The 18,999-nt window shown below is 40.0% G+C and overlaps 1 pseudogene; it reads right to left on the bottom strand.

The window, feature by feature from the left end:
• Positions 1-4,702: 4,702 nt before the first annotated feature.
• LOC116073681 lies at positions 4,703-6,382 on the bottom strand (annotated as a pseudogene).
• Positions 6,383-18,999: the final 12,617 nt, after the last annotated feature.

The raw sequence follows: 18,999 nt of genomic DNA on the forward strand, positions 1-18,999 counted from the left end.
TTTTTTTTTGTCTTTTGTTTTTTCAAGACAGGGTTTCTCTGTATAGCCCTGGCTGTCCTGGAACTCATTCTGTATACCAGGCTGGACTCGAACTCAGAAATCCACCTGCCTCTTCTTCCCAAGTGCTGGGATTAAAGGCATGTCCACCACTGCCCGGCCAGATGTTTTCAAATCTACACTATACTTATGAATCTCTTTATTTTCATATTTGTGTCATGCCAGACACAGCTCAGTTATTTTAGATCAGACTGAATAAAGAAAATTAAAATAGATCATAACAACACTAAAATGTATTAGGACTTTGTGCAATCTTTCATAAGATTAGAGACCAATGGACAACCTGACATTCAAGTTGTCAGAAATTTAGGAAACCCAGCTTCCATTAAACAAAAATTAGCTATGCTGTGTGTAAGCTTTTACTTGATTTATATCTATATAGCTTCACATAAATAAACAAGCTTCACTTATAGGTACAAGGAGTAAAGTCTTCCCAAATTGAAAGTTTTAACAGAAACAGAGACTACTTGGGGGGCTGAAGTTCAATAGATGCTTACATTCCACAATCTACAGTAGTCTAACTTCTTACACAGACAGCGTGTTGTCTTCCACGCAAGTGATAGCTGTGAGTCAGGCATGCTCGCCTCTCAGCTCAGGAGCCCTAACAGTCATTTATCCCCAAAGTCAGACGACAAACAGATGCTGCCTAATCCCCCATTTGTTTTTCACAGTATATGTGACCCTTTCCAGCCTATTCTGGCTTTTTTTTCACGTTTTTCCTTATTTTTGAGAATTTCATACAATATATTTTGATCATATTCTTTCTTTTCCTCCAATTCCTTGATCCTTGTCTTTACTCACCCAAGCTCATCTGATTTTTCATTTTGAAAACAAAACAATTCACACACACATACACACACACAGAGAGAGAGAGAGAGAGAGAGAGAGAGAGAGAGAGAGAGAGAAAGAGAGAGAGAGATTTCTCTTGAATGATTACCTCTGAACATGAAGACTGCCCTGGAGTGTGGTTGATATAGTGTCAACTCCACTGAAGACGACTGATATTTCTGTCTCCGAGCAGGTATCAGTCCCAAACAGCTTCTTGGCTAGATAGAGATGGTACTTAGTGTCCATGTCTCTTTTTTTGTGAAGCGATTTTGTCTGACTTGAACTTGTGCAGGTTGTATGCCCGCTGTCCAGGGCTCTGTGTGTCCATATGTTCATCAGTCCTATTGTGGCTGGGAAATGCTGGTTTCTAGATATCGTCTACTGCCTTAGGCTCTTACATTCTCTCTGCCACCTCTTCAGTGTAGCTCTGTGAGCCTTGAGAGGAGCGGTGTGGTAAACATGGCTCATGGAGGGCAGGGTACCCCAAGTTTCTCACTCTCTACACATTGTCCAGTTGTAGAGATCTATGTTAATTGCCATCTACTCCAAGAGGCTTCTCTGATGAAACTTGAAGAGTGCAACAATCTGTAGGTATAACATCATTTCATTAAGAGTCATTTCACTGCCACATTCATCTAGTGGGGACATTATAGTAGATTTTCTTCTAGTCTATTCTTAGGTGTCAGAGGAATGGAAAGTAAAACTACTTTGAGATTTCCTCTTAGTCCAGTCAAAATTGCCAAGGTTAAAAAACAAATAAACAAATGCCTTCAAGGGCTCTGGGAATCAGGATTCATATTCACTGCTGCTGGGGGTGCAAACTGGTACATCCACTATGGCAATAACTGTGGATATGTCTCTAAAAGCTGAAAATAGGTCTATCACAAGATGTAGCAACATCCCTCTTAAGTAGGCCCCCAAAGGACTCTTTATCTTACCACAGAGGAGTTTGCTTATCAATATTCATTGCTGCTCTATTCATAATAGCTAAAATTTGGAAACGGCTTAGATGCTCACTCATCAACTGACGAATGGATAATGAAAATGTGGTACATTTAGATAATGAAAAATTACTCAGCTTTTAAGAAAAATAAAATGAAGAAATTTACAGATAAATGGATGGGGATAGAAAGTATCATCCCGAGTGATAGGTAACAGACCCATAACAAAGCACTGCATGCTTTCTTTTATATGTAGATGCTAGTTTTTATCTTTAGATGTGTGTGTGCTTCATTTAGAATATCCACAGAAGTTAGGTAGCTAGCAAGGGAGCAAGAAGAAGTAGCAGATTTTCCAAGGAAGGTGAAGTCGAGTAGAGTGTCATAAGGGAAATTAGATATTAAGTGAAGAGGTGACTGGAGACAGGGTAGAGGATACATTATGGTAGAGAGATGACTCTTCCCTGTCTTTGATAAGCTTATCTTTTGTGACACTTGTATGGGTCTCAAAATCTACAACATTGCATTATCATTTTCTTATTCCACCCTGAGAGAAAATGAAAAGTACAATTAACAAAAAAAAAAAGTAGCCTTTAAAACTTTTTTTGGTGTGGGAGCGGGAAGAGGAGTTTTATTTCATCTCACAAGTTTAGTCAGTGCATCATGCAGGCAAGTCAGGGGAGGAACACAAAGCAAGAATCTGGAAGTAAGGACTGATGCAGGGGGCCATGGAGGACTGCTGCTTTCTGGCTGACTCAGTCCTGGTTTGCTCAGTCTGCACCCAAGACCACCAGTCAAGAGGTGATACCACCCATAAAGTGATCAGTCTTCCCACATTAATTAATCAAGGAAATGAACAACACGTTTGCCCATTGTTAATCTGGTAGACACATTTTCTCAATCCCTCTTCCCAAATAACTACAGCTTGTGTCAAGTTGACATAAAACTAGCTAGCCTAGTTTTTAATTCAAGGAACTCAGGGCATCAGGAGCATATCTAACAGCTATTATTTAATGGGTCAGATTTGCGAGTGTTTAATAGCTTATTTAAAAGCATTTTCACATTAAGGCCTTACTGCTAACTTGAATCCTATACAACACTGATCTAATGATGTTTCAACCCTGCTCTGGAGGTATAAGACAGGTACATCCCTTAAATCTCAACATAAGTGTTTTTTTTTTTTTAAATTATGATATCATCATCTCTCCCTCTTTATTTTTTTTTTACTTTAGGTTGGATCTTTTTAGAGACAGACTATGTCCTGTAATAAGGTATAAACATGTTAAAATTCACCAAATTATTTGTTAATTTTTTATTAGTCAATCTGTGGTTTAAATGAATATTTATGGTAGTTCATTAAAAGGAGAAGACATGTATATTCATATATGGCAAAAAGACAGGACTAAGATATGAAATTATGGGCAAATATTTAAGAGCTTAATAAGGCATCTGCCTATCACACAATGGGAGTTGAGGGAAGTGATTTGGATCACTGTGATTCCCGTGGAAAAGAGACGTTCACAGTTGCCCTGGGTTGAGTGATGTGAGCTGGAGCAGTGAGTGAGGAAGCAAACTCCTGAGAGTTCTGGATACGATGTGGACTAGGAGAGAGGTGTTGGGCATCATCCCTCCTTAAAAACCCACAACCTTTCACACAGGAACAGAGATTTCTTTGAAAGGTTGGGTAAAAATGTAAATTCATGAAGTTAGTAACAATATTTGGATCGCCCTTATAAGCCAAACATGTACAAAAACAAAAACAAAAAAATAACCAAAGAAGTAGCTAATGACACACTCACTCTGTCTTCTGGGAAGAGGAAGGAAACTGATGGAGGGCAGCATTGTTGATAATGTGTCTTGTCAGTTGTGGGGATGCGGAACTCTACCTGATGGAGAAGACTGGTCTCAGCAGACACTTGCAGGGGACCCAGCGAGTCCTTGGAAGTCTGCTTACAATGGCTTAACTGTGGAAAGCTTTCAGTCTTGGGTTTTCTGTGGTTTTCATGTTTATTGATGTAGGATTTAAAACTTGGTCTTGCTTGAAAAAAAGGAACTGTCTGAAATATGCAGAGCCAAAGTAATCAGTTGTGAGGGCCAACGGACAACTCCAGGAAGAAGTTGGTTCTCCCCTTCCATCATGTGAGCACTTGGGAGTAAATTTAAGTCATCAGAGTTTACAAATAAGTACGTCGTTACCTGCTGAACCATCATGTTGGCCCTCCATACTCTAGAAAAACATTGTTCATGGTGTTCTTATTACTCTCATGATATTCTATAAACTCTATTATGTTTAGGATACACTAACTTTGCACTCTATAACTTAAGGTTATTTTGAGTAGTTAGTAGCCATGATGTGAATAACGGGCTTCATTATGGCATTTTCTTTCTTTCTTTTTTTAAATCAGGATAAAAAATGTATTCAACTGTACATTAAATAATAAAAAAGACAGAAGCACCAACTATTTAAACATATTTAAACTTCCAGTTAAGTGAGGTAGAAGTTTTTCCACTCCGGGAGATAAGGCCTGATGTGAAAATGTCACCATAGAGAGATGCTAATTATTTGTTGGTAAATTTAGTCTTAAAAACATCTGTACATGAGTGAAAATACCTAGTAATACCCCCACGGAGGAAACCAGGATGTTTATCAGGGTGTACCTTGTAAGCTGCCATCAATTCAGAAACCAAAGCTCCTCAGATATATCAAATACATCAAAAATATGCTTTATATTGAGTCCTCATCTAATATTAAATATAGAACAACCAGGAAATCCCAAAATTCAAAGAGCATTCATCCCCTGTTCTCCTTGGCACATTTTCATCTTCAATTTAAGGGTGGCATTCCCAGCAAACGTAAGCGGGAGCGTCATGTGATGCCTTCAGTCTTGCCGACCATCGCCCAGGATGTGGCAGAGGCTCTCGTGTTCTACGGATGGAAGGTCCAGGATTAATTGCTCTGTGTTCAGATGGTCAAAGACCTTCTGGGGGAGGGGAGCGCTTCAGCGAGGACACGCTGCCCAGCAGGATCAGTTTATGCTTGACTCTGGTTATTGCCACGTTGAGTCTCCGCCAATCTTTCAGGAGCTTGCCAAGAGTCCCATCCTTATTACTCCTAACAAAGGACACCAGGATAAGACTCTTGTCCCTTCCTTGGTATTTGTTAACTGTGTTAACCTTCACCATCCCAACAGAAGCCCTCGCTAGTAAGTCGCTGATGATCTGCAGCTGCTGCCGGTATGGTGCAATGACGCCAATGTCTGCGGGGCTGTAGCCAGCCTTTATAAAAGTTGAGGTCAGGAAGACGATGAGCCTAGCTTCCGTGATGTTGCTCACGCCACCGTTTTCAACTTGTTCTGGAGCTGGGACCTTATCTGTATTAAGGAAACAAACGGGATTGTCTGGCTCAAATGCTCCAGCCAGCCAGGGGTTCTCAGAATAATCGGCATAAAGCTCCAGGCCCAGCTTGACATCCTTGAAGTTGGGCAGGGTTAGGACTGCACTGGCCACTCTGTCCGACCCACACTCCAGTTTCCCTTCGTATGTGAGCTTGTTGCTCAAGGACATAATCTTCCTGTTCATTCTGTACTGCCTGGTCAGCTGCACGACAGCGCTCGCTCGCATTCCGCTCCAGCCTCTTGAACAAACTCTCGATCATGCCCAGAGCTCTTGCTTCCCGGTTGAGAACCAGGGGAGGAAGCTGCTGATGGTCCCCCACCAACACAAAACTCCGAGAAAAGAACAGTGGGCCCAGGCAGATGGGCTGACTGATTTGAGAGGCTTCATCCACAAAACAGAAATCAAAGGTTTTCCGGGAGAATATTGGGTAGTTTATTCCCATGCAGGTTGTTGCAACGATAGGGTGACTGTTGTAGAGTTCTTCTAGGTGGCTAAGGATGCAATGGACCTTGATCTGCAGAGCTCCTCCTCTGTAAACCTCTGGATGTCTGGATGGACCTTATGAGACTGACCCAACCGCAAAAAAAAAAAAAAAAGATCTTAAACTTGGTCAGCTTCAAGAGAATGTTGTCAAGGGCGGAGTGTGTGTAGCTGGTCAGCAGAACGCTGAACCCACAGGCTGAGAGGATTCTCACGAGGGTACAGATTGTGGTTGTGTCATCGTGTGGGAGGACGGAGCTGAGGTAGACTGTAAACTGAGGTTCCCTGAAATCAATGATTAATTCTTGAAGTCTTTTGCTGGTATCTGTGTTCTCCGTCAATCTGGACAGATTTCCTAATGGGGTACTTATGATGTCACCGTGTCTTTCTTCCCGGTCTAGTCGAAACAAGATTGCTTCTGGGAGTGGCGACAAATTCCTGTCTAGCAAGCAGGTAACGGCTGCTGTGTTAATCTTCTTCACGTAGCCTTTAGACAAAGCGAAGAGGTTTCTCTCTTCTCCGCTTAAAATAATCTTGTCCCCTGCCATCAGATTGGTGGCTGGCATGGAGCCATTTTTCCGCTGAAAATTATGTAAGTACTGTCCATCACTAACTCTCTCTACAGGCTCCGTCCTGACCAGGTTTCCAATGCAGTTGCCACTCTCCTCCAGAGAGAGCTGCATTTGAGGGAATTAAGCCGAAGGGCCCTTACGCATGAAGTCCTCGGCCCATTTAGAGAACGAGGGGAGATACTCCTCAACTTCACATCTTATTTCATCTTGACTCAGATTTAAGCAATGCATTTCCTTCAAATGCCTTACTTCTTGGAGAGTTTGAAGAGCAAGCTCTTGTAGCTTTTCTGGAGCAAAGCTCTCACTTATTGCCCTCTGAAAGACCTCATGGAGAATCGTACCAATCAGCATTTAGCGAGTGACTGGATCAGAGACCCTGAAGGTCTCTCTCAGGACTGCTCTTCTCAGACACCGAATGCTGCTCACGACGCTGGTGCCATAGATGAGCATGTCCGGGTACAGGATAAAATAGCCAACGTCATCGTCTATTATCCACGGCTGAGATGTGCGGCCACCCTCTAAGTGAATGATGTCCCCTGGCTCCACCGGTACCGAGCTCTCTATAGACCAGGCTGGCTTCCTCATTATGGCATTTTCACACACACATGCAAGATATTTTGATTGAGCTAACTCTATCCCCAATAGCCTCCCTTTTTTCCTCCTCTTCTCCCAACTTGTCTCTTTCTTAGTTCTTAAATCATCTCTTTTCATTTTCAAGTCATTTAAAAATGTTTCCCATGTAAGAGAAAATGAGATATTTGGTTTTTTGGAGAATAATTTATTTTATTTGGAATGCCTATTCCTAGTTCCACCATTTTCCAGCATAAGGCATGTATTTTTTTAATGGCTGGCTGAATTATATTGTAATACATATGTAATATATAGGATTGTATGTATATATGTTATATATATAAAGCAACATGTAGTATATAATAGTTTGAAAATAAATTTAAAATTAGGTAATGTATTATATATTATATAATATTTTATACTATAATTATTATATATAATATAGTGTGGAAAATATAGTGCATAATGCATAACACATAATGTATAATGCATGTGTAATATGTAATAATAAACATAGTACATAGTATATGATACATAGTATATAATATAGTATAATATAATACATAATTCACAATATATAAGTAATTATTAATAATATATACAATATAATATAGTATGTTGTATAAATGTTAATATAGCATATTGTATATTACTTTATATATATTACACATATAATAAATATAAAATCAGGTTTGACAAGCACTGAGTATGATTCCATGACTGTAGCAGTAAATCCACTTAGAGCTCCTGTAGAGTGATCATGCTTCCACCTACCTGCCAGACCTCTCTGGATTTGCAAATGAAGGATACACACACACACACACACACACACACACACACACACACACCAGCTTAATTTTTAATATAGCTGACTAGCTCAATGGTTGGGCACTTCCTGAACCTCCCTGTGGCTAGCACACACTCCCCTCTGGTAATCCTTAGTTAACACTTTCTAGATCAATAGTTTATGTTTGTTGCCCCCAACCCAGTCAGGGGAGTGGCCCCTGTGGCTACTTACCCAGTTTCTTACACGTGGGCTGGACCTTAAGTCTGATCTCCTCCCCACCAACCGCACCCCTGCCCCCATGACGATTCTGTTTGTTCTTTCCCCTTGGTCCTTTGCCCTCTCTATCTAAAAATCCTGCCTCCATCTCCTTTCCCAAGCCCTGCTGGTAAGGCAATTCTTTATTACCAATCAAAGCCAGCTGGGGGCAGGAACCCTCAGAGTCTGGAAGCAATGCTTTGGGGAACTGAACTAAGACAAAGCAACATTTGACTAGTGTTAATAGTGTCTCCGCCAATGTGTTTGTATAGGTATCTCAGTAGGGGTCTGCTTGAATGCTTTAGGTTCATACCCAATGTGGTAGAACTGGGTCATATGTGATTCTGGTTTGGTTTTGAGAAGCTTTGTGATGACTTCGTGGTGGCTAGTGTAATTTACATTCCTGCACCTGGAAGTACACCATTAAGTTATGTATTTGAGACCCTCTGATTTTTATCTTTTCATAAATTAATCCTTTTATTGCAGGGTGTCTTAAACAATTGTTTTTTAGTTCCTTTAGTTTCTTGATGGCCAGTTTGACTGTGGCAGCATAGGTGATAGTGTAGGTCCAGGGTGCACCCATAACTGTTTACACGCAAGAATCGTGGTGCCAGGTGGCCACAGCCTGTCTTATCATTTTGGTTTTGGCCAAGAAAGAGTAAGTGTACTTGGCATGCTGATTGGTTTCAGTGTTTTTCACCATTTTTGCTAGAGAAGCACCATGAGATATTGACCTAGGATTTCTAACCTCTTAATGCCCTTTGCTATGTTTTTGTGACTTATACTGCAGAGGCAACATGCAAAGGTGTAATGTTAGATGTCTCCTGACTTTTAATGTAAGCCTTCTTAGCTATAAACTTTCCTGTTCGTACAACCTCAGCTACATCTCAGAGACTCTACAAAGTTGTACTTTAATCTTTATTTGACTCTTAGAATTTTTGTTTCCCTCACTTCTACCATAACACACTCTTCCCTCAGATGTGTATTCTTTAGTCTTCCAGCATTTGCCTAGCACCTGTGGTTTATCTATCTGGTGATTTCCAGTTTGGGCATACTATAATATGGTAAGATGAAGGCATTATTTCAAGTGTCTTAAGATTTAAGATTTGGTCTGTGGCCTATGATCTGTTTTAGAGTTCTTGGTTTGCAGAGGAGAGTATGTATTACATAGCTGCTATATGAAGTGTTTTGTAAATGTTTGTCAAGCTCATCTGATTTGTGGTCTAGTTTCTCTCTGAATTTCTTGTTGATTTTTAGTTTGGATCACCTATCTAAAAATGAATATGGGTATAGAGTCTAGTCATGCATCATTCTCATGTTAGAAGTAATCTGGCCCTTTACCTGTGTGTTTACTTGTTTAAAGAGGAAAACCGATGTTCTGTTCATATTTAGTTACAATGGTCAAATTGATAAGATCAAAATAGTACTAAAATACAGTAAATATAGAAAACAAGATCTGGAAGTCAGAAAGGGAAAGAAGGAACAGGAGAAAGAAAGAAATTAGGAAATACAAAGCTTACCTCAAAGTAAAAATAATGCATTCAGAAAATTATACTGAGGATCTGGCTATAAAAACAAAACCCTGAGTTTTTATTATATGAACATATTGCTAAAATATATAGAAAAAGTAAACGAGTAGTTGCAAGGCAAATACCAATAATAAAATGAGCAAAAACAGGAAAAGAAACGTGGGAATATTTTAAAAACCAGAGATTTCCACGAGTGTGCAGGGGAAGAGGGAGCTGAACTTGTGGACCCCTGTTCTCTTCACTGCTGCAGCTTTCTTTGCACACAAAGGGGCCTTTCCTGGCCACATGAAGCCTTGTTGTTTATTGCCAGGTGGACTCTTTCACCCTCTCATGTGACTTTCCAGTTGGTAGCATTCAGCTGCAGAGGGTCTCCCAAGTGCACCAAAGGGGTTTGTGTTGCTGAGGGAGAGCAAGCACAGCACTGAGATCTGAACAGGCCGAGGGCCTAGCTCTGTAGGTTCAGTAGCCACTAAGCGTTCTTCTCTTGGCTAGAGAAAGGCAACAGTGCATGCCAAGTAGTCCGGTGCAGCCTGGCATTCTTGGACTCTAGCAGGACAGATTAACGGCTTCCGAGGTTTACCCATCAGACCTTATGCTCCGTATTCTGAGTGATTGGTCTTCTCACAGGCACTGAGGTCTTTGCCAGCTCCCCATATGTCCTTCACTGCCTGGGTTGAGTCTCCTGCCACCTGCAATTTATAGCTTGTCCAGCTCCCCTGTTATCCACAATTCATCTCCCTAGGCTATCTCCCACACTTGGGATACAGCAGGTTGAGTGTTGGATTCCTGGCTTAAAACGGTCCTCTGTTCCCAGGCTTAAGGGTAGGGAGCTCAGATTTTGAGCAGTAAATTTCCTCTGGCTATAAAGCCCCATTATGTGTAGCAACCGCTTTCCACTGCTCCCTCACCTCACTGGAGGGGTCAGTGTCACTAACAACTGCAACTAAACAGCGAGGCACCGTGAGACCTGTGAGCTTGCACTGACAAGGGTGTGAGAAGGAGAGGACTGCCAGTCTCCACATCAGGGTTGCCTGGTGGTCCTTTAGTGTGATCTGTTTGTTCTCCTCACCCGGCCAGGGAACTAGAGCAGCTATTTTCGTAACTTTGTGCTGTTGTTTCTCTGAGTTTCCAGACACCTGTCACTCCCCTTGTAGATTCCAATGATTCCTCTTCTGTCTACAATAAAGGTTGTCCATGTTTTTGATGCTGACACTTCTCCTTTAGCAGGTCCCCCATAGGCAGTGCCTAGTCTGCTGTCTTACGCAGGAGTCCTACCACTACTTCTTAAAGAGTGTTTTTTTTTTCCTCAGTTGTAAATTTTGATATGGTTCTCATAAATGTTCACTATAGTTATGTGGGTTTATTTCTGGGTCGTTTATTGTAGTTTATTGTATTCCATTGTTCTTTATGTTTTCTACCAGGACCTGGCTGCTTTGCTCCTCTCTGGCTCTGTAGTAAAACTTGAAATCAAGTATTGTGATACTTTCTGCATTTTCTTTTTCTTAGAGACTTACTTTTGCTGTTTGAGATCTTCGGAGATGCTCATGAATTTTTTTTTGATCTTTAGATATTTTCCTAGTTCTTTGAAGAATGACATTAGAATTTTTATGTTAAATGTAGGCTGTGTATTTTGTCTCCTCAGAAAAAGTCTTGTCACACAACAGTAGGTACCTGCAATTCTGAAAGGGTCAGATCGTGCATAACTAAACTTTAATCTTTATATTTGAAAATTCATATAGTGTTTCTAGTTGAACATTGGTCTTAGAAACAGATGATGGTTTTGCCTTTGTGTGATCATTGTGTGAATGTGTGTGTGTGTGTGTGTGTGTGTGTATGCATGTGTAAGAGTCTGATTTCCCAGATAACTTGATTAGGGTCCATGACTTCTGAGAATGGCAAACCCAGAAAGCAATGCAAAGTCTGGACTTTGTTTTGATTTTGTCTTGAAAAAAAGTAAATTCAGAAAAATCCCTTTTTACTTGAATGAATGATGTTATCATTTTATTAAAGTGTGATGCAGTTAAGAATTCTATAAATGAGACATGTCTGGGTCTTCACCAGCTGTTTTCAGGAAGCACTGAGACAACACTGTAGGCCAAACGCAGCCCTCATGGGCGTGGGTATGATCAGAAATGAGCAAGTAGGTGGTAGAGTGATGGGAGACCTGTCCCCCAATCTCCCTCCCTACTCCCTGCTGAAGCACTTGGAAGAGAAGCCTGCACCGCACTACACCTAGGCAGCACAGTAGAACTTGCAGCGGTGGAGGGCATGAGCAAGAGAAGGCCAGCCCTGCCTCTTACTAGTAGTGGCACTGTCTGGGGGAAGTGTGGGAGAGCTGGCCCCTGACAGTGTGGGTAAGGGAGAGCCAGCTCCATCTTTGGGGGCTGCCACCTATGGGAGCTTGCCCTTAGGGCTGCTACAGGCAAAAACTTGCCCTGTCCCTCTCCTGGTCAAAGCAGGAGAGCTGACCTGAGTTCAGGAGAGCTGGTGAACAAACCAACTCAGCTACCACTCAGGCCCAGAGTCTTTGAGTTAGCCACCCCAGCATCTACCTAATCTATGAACTGTCTGAATGTGTGAGGGGTGGGGGCTGGTCCTGCAGAACCAACTTTAGGATCTCCATGACATGTGGAGACACTGGGTAACAGCATAATATCCAAGGGATGTCCTGGTGGTGATCCAGTATTGCAAGTGCGCCAGAAGGCAGAGGCATTGAACCAGATCAATGACACATTGAGATGAACATTTACAGGTGAAGCTATTTGGATGAAAGGATATATTGTGTGATACACCATAATACACTGCTACTACCACTTGAGTACTTTGTTTTGTTTAGAGAGGGAGGCTTCAAGGATGGAGAGCAGATATGGAGGGGCAGGGAGAGAAGTGGAATCGGGGTGCATGATGTGAAGTTCGCAAAGAATTAATAAAAGAAAGTTAAAACAAAGAATCTTAGCCAAACATATAAAATGTTGTAAATTCTAGCAAGCCATGGTATGACTTTTATTTGGTAACTATGCAAAGCAAATTTTACATTGCGAAACAAATCAAACTGTTCAAGTTAGCTTGCAAGGAAAACTACACCAACATAATGAATCTATATAATAGGAAGGCAGTTTAAGAGTCAAATTTTACAAAAGAAAAGTCATGTGGGTGAATCTACTGCTTGCCCTTCTGGAGCACCTAGATTCAATTTCCTGCACTCACGTGGTGTCTCACACTCACCTGTAACTACAGCTCCAGTGGATCACTCTGCTGTCCTCTGTGGGACCTATACATATGTGTCATACACTCACATATATAGACACATCCATCCATATCAATAAAAACCTTAAAAAGAAAAAAAGACCATTGTGCTACATGATCCTTCCTGGAACCCTTCATTCTTTAGAAAAAAAAATTACACTATGTGTGGCTTTGACCCATACTCAAAGAACACGACTGCTACTTAGTTTCTTGGTGGTGGTACTGATGAGAGAGCATGTCCTGCCTTGTGATCATCATTATCTGTTTTAAAGAACCAGGTAAACATCAGTATTTTAAACGTTGCTAAATAACTTATCAGAAACTTGCTGTTTCTCCCCTCTCCCAAATAAGCATATTACAATTAAAAATATTACATATGACTGGTGAGAACATTTTCTTCACAGTGGAGCAGATGGTAAGTGAAAACATAACCATCGGTTTCCCACTTTCATGTCTGTCAAGAATCTTCCTTCAAATGTAGCTATTAATTGTTCTGCAGTTCTCTCCTTTAAAAAATTAACAGTATGTGTACTGTGTAGTTATATATTAAAGAATAACCACAGAATATATTTATTTTTTTATAAAATCATAGCCTACATACTGTCTGTAATTCTCATGTCAGAATAATATTCTCATAACTGATACATATAGTTTTATTAGCTGGTTAGTAGCTTTTGGTCATGTTTTTGTTAATTTACCTCTTGGGTCTATAAATGGACAATTAGATGTTTTTCAGATTATTTTAGGCAAAATATACACCTTGGATGAAAAGAAACTTTTCCTGGCACACTGGACAAGGAAGGAGTATATTTAAAACATTGTTAAATACTATTAAACCCCTGTCCATGTTAAACTTTTACTGCAAACATCAATTTCAATGCTTATTTTTTACCTTAAATGAGTTTAAGTATTCAGGGCCATGTGTGCTTACTTTCTAATCGAGTAATTAGGCACTTTCTTGGTGCGTTCAGTGTCTTAAGGCAAAGTCTATCAACCAAGTGGCAAGCCAAGCTGTTGCCTTACTGACATTGGTCTGTTGGCCATTTTAAACAGTTATGAACGTCTTGAAGCACATAGCAGCCATAGTTGCTTGCTGCCAAACCATGACTCTAGTTCCTAAATGTAGTGTTCCAGTAATGACAACCTCAAAAAGCTTCTAAAAAAGTCTCTGTAGAGTGTTCTACTTAGAACAGAGGGGAACATGTTTCCTGGGAACACAACAGAAAGCCTGAAACTGGTCCAAAGTCCCCCATTTTAGAAGGTGTGAAGTGATAGGTATGAGCACAGGTTCAAATTTGCAGAAGGAACTGTTGCCTTGAAGGGTTCAAACAATGCCCTTTATATGTATGACATCCTTCTCGATGAGTGCAGATCCCCTTACTTCGCAGTAAGAAGTCAGCTGAATAGTTTCAAGGAGCAGCTGATGGACAAATAGTGGAGATTGGAGAGGGCTGATACAAGTAGGGTTGTGAAGAGAATAAGATGAAAACCTAAAGACCTTAACTGTAAATGTTGCCACAGAGCTGAAAAAACTTGCTCATCAAAGGTCCCAGACACCACCCTAGGTATGAGAACTATAACACTAGCCACTGTCAAAAGCTGGGACACCATGTTGTGTCTCAGTTTTGTCACTCACGGCCGTGGTTTGCAGGAGAATGTCTCCCACAGGCTCTGGTATTTTAATTCTTAGTTCCATGCTGTAGTGCTGTTTGGGTAAGTTTGGGAGATGCAGGCTTGGTGGAGGAAGTATGTAACCAGAGAAGGACTTTGAGGTTTCAAAGACGTGTGCCATTCCCAGATTGCTCTCTGATTCTGATACAGGGTGTGAGCTCTCACCTCTTCCTGCTGCCATGTCAGCTGCTTGCTGTCATGTTTCTGACTCAAGACATAGTCTTATCCCTCTTAAACCATAAACCCAAGCATTTTTTTTAAAATATAAATTGCTTTGATCATGGTGTTTTATTCTAACAGTAGAAAAGTAACAAATACATACATTTTGGTACACCATTTCCTATAAATAACTGCAACAAAACTCACTCCTTTCCCAAGTTGGAATTTGGTGGTATTTTTACATTCATCTGTCATTTCTTATTTCTTCCCTTGTGAAGTGGGCCTATGTTTGTGTCTCCCCAAGAATAATATCGCACAACAGTACCTCACTTTTTTAACCTCCATGAGAGATTGCAGTACTTTTCAGGTTGGTGTTAAGGTTCCCAGTGCCAGAGACCTGGACAAGCACTGTACAATAGAGTATGCTGCATGCTACTGTTTGAGGTTCTGGCTGCTGATGCTCTCTGCTGCCTCAAGTGGTGGGTTACAGAACTGCCAGACACCTTCACTGTAAGTGCTTCCTCCTACCTCCCCACCATTCCTTCCATGTAAAAGCAAGGGGCCCCAACCAACTAACTAGTACCACAATCGCCAGGTCACAGAGAGTTTTCTGTTCTTATTGGTGAAAATCTGTGAATTAACATAGGGCTCTCTATGATTACAAATGGAAAACTTACTAAAAGAGAATACTTAAATTAATGACTTTACCCCGAACTAAGAATGATTTAAAAAGTAATTGAGCTAACTACTTGTCAAAATCAAAAAATATCTGTAACAGGTAAAATGTGCCTCTATTCAAGTCAGGTGAGCTGGAAACCCTGGGTCATTTTTAAGTCAACTGACTCTTAGAGCTTTTAAATTTTGTACTGTACTTCTCATGTATCCTTCTTCTACATGTCAACCAACACACTAAAAAATCCAAACCAAACCAATCCTACCTACAAACCAACCAACCAACCAACTAACCAACCAACCAAACAAACAAACAAACAAACAAACAAACTACCAACCAACCAACCAACCAACTAACCAACCAACCAACTAACCAAATAAACCTCTAAGAACTAGGACATAAGGCACCTCTGCTCTCAGGCTCTGCTCTCCTATTGGCTGACATTGTCCAGCCCTGTAGCTAAAGCTGTGTTAAAGAAGGTAGTTTACTGCCAGAAATTCCTGTGGGATGTTTGGTTATTTTCTGTCAAAGAACTGAGTCCCCACTGGTCTCAGAAACCTCCGTTCTAAGCTGTATGAAGTGGCCCTGTGTTTTATACGAATCTCACCACAGCAACAAAAATAAAAGTACTAACCAAATAGTATTTTCCATCTCTGTATAAAGAGAATGTGTAAAGCTTGTATTCAACAGAAGTGAAAGCAAACCACAAACAGACCTTAGACACAGTCCCTGAAAGAGAGCAGGGAGGATGAGAGCTTGTTATTGAGGAAGTGGAACAGGGTCTCCTGAATGTGGGGGTTGGGGGAGGAAATAGGAGACTTGTTACCAAACAAGTTCATCTGGATGATTAAAAATTAAAAAGACAGTCTCAGTTTTAAAAAAAATTTTCTGCTCACATTTAAAATTACATTCTCAGCTTGAGAAAGCCTGATACCAATGTTATATGACTTACAAAGGGATAAACATATACTAACTGACAGATTCAGATAGAAAACTGACCAAAAGCACACCAAAAGAATAAGATCTTAACATTAATCACAAACAATGAAACTTAAGAAATATAGATAAATAATGTTCTATTATCATGTCTTAGACCCACACTGGGCACATGGGCACAAAGGAGTTATTTCTTGGACTTTATTTGATTTTTGTGTTCCCCAACTCTGTTAGGACTGAACCACGTTGCCTTAGCAACTGAAGAAAAAAATATATATTGGACACATCTGTTGTTTATCCTCTATCATTTCAAAACACAATTTGGTTGCGCTGGCATGCAAAGTGATCCTTAATTTAATGAATGTACACAGTTTTCACAGATTTGCTATTAAAAGATCTATCTAAATTAGTTTTCAGGATTTTGGATTAGATGGAGAGAATAAATATCCAGTGCTAATGGAATACATTACCATCATAACTGCCTGATTAAAATTGAAATGTTTACATAATGAAACCTGATCCAGAAAGCTGCCAAAATGCACTGCCTGTATGCAGGAAACAATAGCAACAAACATTAGTAAACATGCATTAGCATTAGGACATAGCTACATTGGCTGCTCGATAGATTTCACGCAGGGTACTTCACTGTCCCAATTAATAGATCATGATAGTTCTACTATACATCCATTAAACCATATTCAAATAAAGCTGCACCTCACATGAGTGATCTGTATGTAACCAACTCTACTCTTTCTTAATACGTTTATCTTAAGAGGAAGGGAAGGAAAATAGTGAGAAGCTATCTAGATGATCATGCTGCTGGACTGTCTCTGGACATACAGGTTAAATATTGTAATTACAGCTTTGCATCTAGGAAAGAGACTAAAAGCACTGTAACTTTTACAAGATGCCATGCCTATCAATAAGTAGGTCACAAAAGCTAGGTACAGGAGTGCAAATCTGTATTTGTCCAGGTATTTGGGAGGCTGGGGCAGCAGGGAAGAAGTTTTAAGACCAACCTTTGCTACATAATGAGTTCCAGACCAGCATGATGTACATGTCTCATAAAAGCAAAAGGCAGTAATAAAACAATCAAAAGCAAAAAATCATTGCTTGCGGGTTTTTGAGACTGAGTCTCATGCAGCTCAGTCTGGTTTCAAATTTCCTAGTTCAAGGATGATTCTGAACTCCTGATGCTCCCATCGCCACCTTCCATGTAGTGGAATTTGCAGGATAGGGCAACCAGTGCCAGCTAATGTTTGTGTTTGACTCTGAGAATTCGGCTCTGCACTTCAGTTCTGTGTAAAAAATGTACCATTTTGGCATCTACTCATTTTGACAAGGTTGGTGTTTTAAATGGAGACCATACTCAGTGATAGTTGTTGATTTCTGATTTCTGATTCGTTTTATGTTAGATACATTTCTACTGTTGATTTCTTTTCATTTCGTTTACTTGATGGTTTGTCCCTTCTTGTTCTCTTTTTTTTTTTTGTCATCATAATAAACATTTATTGGATGATAAATTTCACAACAGATGCACACATTCACAGTTGAACTAAGACTGATGAGAATCCACCAAAAAAAAAAAAAAAAACAGTAAAGCTGAAAAGTTAAACAGAAGTGCATACGGAAAACTAATTAGGCATCAAAATAACTAGACATGGTAAAATATTCTTAGGTGTTTATATAAATGAATGTGTTGTATCCTCTTTTTCTCTAAAGTGGTCTTGTAGACAAGGATCTCAATTTGAAGAGACAAAACATCTGTAGTTAGACAGGTCTTGGAAAGACAGGGATAGCCATTTTTTATATCACATAAATAGTTCTAATATACAAGACTAAATCAGTTAAATATACACTTAATAAACATCTTTACTTTTTAAACAAATAGTCAAAGCAAAAACAGGTTCCTACTGAGACCCTTGATCTCAAGAAACATTTAAAATAGGTTCTTTTTAATGTAAAGCTGTAATCCACACCTCCCTTTGTATACAGCAAATTACAGATTTTTTTTAAAGCTAAGTCTGTATTTCTAGATTGTTTGACATCTTATATTACAGAGACCAGAACAGTGCTACTTAATTTTATGGAACTTTAGGCTTGAAAGACAAAAATGTCCTTTAACTTTCTGAGCTACTATGCTAAAAATGTCCTTTAACTTCCTGAAATACTATGCTGGCTGTTTTCAGTGTTATAGAGATAATATGGACAAATTATTTGTAGCAGCACAAAAACCAGTTTGTGTTCTACTCCTTCAACAACAAGATGTTTTTATGTGTATTACCTCAAAATTACATGCTATTTTAAGAGTACATGTGTTCCTTCCCCCTCCCCCGTGTGTGTGAGTGTGTGCATACATGCATGCAGATGCAAGTGCATGTATGTGTTCATACACATGAATGTCAAAGCGCAACCAACCTTAGGTGTCATTCAACCTAAGGTACCATCTATCTAGTTTCTAAGTTTGTTTGTTTTGCTTTGCTTTGTTTAAAGACTGGTCTCTCACTAGCCTTGAACTTTCCAAGCAGTCTGGCTTGCTACCCAGTGAGTCCTTTGGTCTAACTCTCCAAACCTGGGGTTACAAGCACGTCACCACACCCAACTCTGTGAATGTTGGTCCTGCAGACCAAACTCAGGTCATGATGTGTGCAGAGCAAGTACTGTTTTGACTGAGCCATCTTCCCAGCCAACAACTCTTATTTGTTTTTTAATTAATAGAAATTATAGCATTTTTCTCTTCCTTATCAAAATGTAATGTTTTAGTGCTTTCGCTTGGCTGCTAGGTAGACAATCTGTTTCTGTAGTTGGATACTTTTTTAGATTTTTATTGAGAGGTCTTATTTCTTATTAGATCTGATTGCATTTCGCTGTATATTACTTGTGAGATTCGTAAAATGATCAG

The sequence above is a fragment of the Mastomys coucha genome, unplaced genomic scaffold (genome assembly GCF_008632895.1).
Source record: "Mastomys coucha isolate ucsf_1 unplaced genomic scaffold, UCSF_Mcou_1 pScaffold23, whole genome shotgun sequence".
Lineage (NCBI taxonomy): Eukaryota > Metazoa > Chordata > Mammalia > Rodentia > Muridae > Mastomys > Mastomys coucha.